The sequence below is a fragment of the Anomalospiza imberbis genome, chromosome 8 (genome assembly GCF_031753505.1).
Source record: "Anomalospiza imberbis isolate Cuckoo-Finch-1a 21T00152 chromosome 8, ASM3175350v1, whole genome shotgun sequence".
In the NCBI taxonomy this organism is placed as follows: Eukaryota; Metazoa; Chordata; class Aves; order Passeriformes; family Viduidae; genus Anomalospiza; species Anomalospiza imberbis.
This window is the reverse complement of record NC_089688.1, coordinates 34537493-34539992: the sequence shown is the minus strand read 5'-3', so window position 1 is coordinate 34539992 and position 2500 is coordinate 34537493. Positions and strand designations below refer to the sequence as shown.

The 2500-nt window shown below is 40.3% G+C and overlaps 1 protein-coding gene across 10 annotated transcripts in view; it reads left to right on the top strand.

The window, feature by feature from the left end:
- Window positions 1-2500, top strand: part of EBF3 (EBF transcription factor 3) — a 129327-nt gene that overhangs the window by 96540 nt on the left and 30287 nt on the right. The gene's annotated exons all lie outside the window — the stretch shown is intronic.

Below are 2500 nucleotides of genomic sequence, written 5' to 3'. Positions count from 1 at the left end.
GTTGAAGTTTTAGGCATGGGTTCAAGGAGCTGTTGTTGGATCCAAATGACTTTATCCAACCCTATTCACAATCTGTCTCTAAAGATTCCCTCAGACCAAAAACTTGGGATACAAACTCACAAGCCTGGGAATGATTTATTTGTGCCAATTCTTTTAAATACATTTGATTTTAATTTACAACAGCACAAGAAAAAGTCGGAACTTTGTGGTTTTGCAGTGGTTTTAATATGAAAATTCTTATTTTGGGATGAAGTATTGCTGGCTTTTTATCTGAAATGTGTATTGGAGTTTTTCTGGCATTTACCAATGAATTTAACTGAGGTGCAGGGAGGGAAAAGGGAGAAATAGCAATTTAATTTACTGTACTTTTGGACGAGGATTCTAGGTAATAAATTTGATCTGATGAATCAATCTCTCTTTTGAAAACAAAGAGCCTTAACTGTTTACTCGACAGACTGCAGGGATTCGGGGAGAGTCCTCGCTGCTTATTGGGTAGATAATGCAGATTGCAGATGATGTGCAGATGATGTGCATTTTGATGAATATTTTCCCACTAGACTGCAACTGTTTCTATCTATTAATTTAGATCTAATGGGAAAAGTGCATTCCTGGGTAGTTTTAAGGGAGGACTTTTGAAACTGTTAACACATCCTGGATATGTTTTTGTGTCTGCCTAAGGTCTATTGTTGAAATGAACTTTTAAGTGATGGTAGCACCTGAGATTCCTATATTTTCTCTATTCCCAAACAAATCTAAACCTGAGCAAAAACACTGGCATCCAAACCTGAGTTCCACACTTCTGGCTGGTGAAGGAGAAAATATTTGCATTTATTAATCTTTAGGACTGGTTTCACCAGAGCTTCCAAATGGTGGTGACTGTGGTGCTTTTGAGGCAGATGATTTATCCCAAATGGCAGAGTTGTTTTGCTGCAAAGGTGGTGAGCACAGGTGGGGCTGTCACTGTCGTGGGCTTCAAAATGCTCTTATGAGCAATATTTTGTATATATATACAGACACATAGATACACATATATATGTATACATAGAGTTTATGCAAAGCTACAGCTGAGTATCCTGTGAGTATGACAAGCTAAAAGAAGTGTCCAACAAAATAAAAAATGAATGAATTAAAAGTCTTAGCCCATGTTCCAGACATCTGAGCTGTTGGGAGCTGGTGCAGTTCCACGGCGCACAGGGAAGCGCCGCAGATTTGAACCAGATGATGGTCTGGCTCTCAGGGCAGAGCCTGGAATTCTAACTTGCTTTAGAGTAATGTCTTTCACTGATTTCTGAGGTGCAGATTTTGCAAATGTGGCTAATTTTGCTGTTCTGAGGTTCTTTCTAATGTGGAATTGGAACACTTTCTAATTTGTTTATGGAACTGGAAGAACAAACAATTTTTTTCTTTCTTGGGGTTGTCTTTTGTCTTTATCTCTAAGTAAAGATGTTCCAAAGGATCATGAGAATGTCAGGAGCTTCTCTCACTGGGATGAAATTGTAATAAAGTTATGTAACTAACAACACTTTAACAGGAATAGATATTTAAAACACCTTTGGAGGGAAACAAAAGCCAATATCCCAGCAATAAGGAAATAAAGAGAGAAAGCCAGAGGCTGCCTGACCGAGAAACTTCTGCTGTGCTTTATCCCAGAGTGATAGGGTGGCTGAGGTAGTCTTTGGAAATTACAGCTGCCATTGAGAGGGAAGCCAAGCCTTGCTGTATTTCAGAAAATGAAAATGCTGTAGCCTGGTGGAGGGAGGGGCTGGTTCCCCAGGGCATCTGTTTCCCATCAGTGTCCCACCATGCTTGCAGCCTGGCTTGGCACTCTAACATTTAACCTTCCCAGCAGGAGGTAGACCATAGGGCAACAAGGCTGCGGAATAATGAAACAAGAGTGTAGTGTGGTGCACAAAGCCTTTGTGAGCGCAGAAGTTGAGACATTAAACCATCAGGGCAGGGAGATGCGAAAGTTCCAGATTTTTCTCCAAAGCCCCCATTAGCCCGGCGCAGAAGCAGGAGCACGCCAGCTCCCAGCAGGCAAAGGCAAGGCCTTTCCCCATCTATCCATGCCTTTTTGCCCGCTGCTTTCAACTATTATAAAGATACAATTACCTTGGGAGATTGTGGCAGTTCAGTTGATTAGCACGGTGAATTAAAAGAATGAGTCACAAATGACATGTCCGGCTCTTCTCTACTAGTCCTTTGTATTCCCAGTGTACCTCACCCCTGTTGTAAGAAGGTCAAAAATTAGAGAGAGATAACAATTTTCAAGCAGCTAGCACTTAGGAGCAGAATTAACAATCATTCTGTATGTAATTGCCAGTTAATAGTAAATTGCCTTCTAGACTGTAAAATGCAATATAAACTGGTGGGCACCTAAAATTAAATTAATGAGGTATTTGCTGCATTTAAAAGTGAATAGTGCAAATTAATAACTGGGTACAATACTTATTTTAATACACATCGAGCGGTGCAGCGTTTGCTTGGTTAATACTAATTT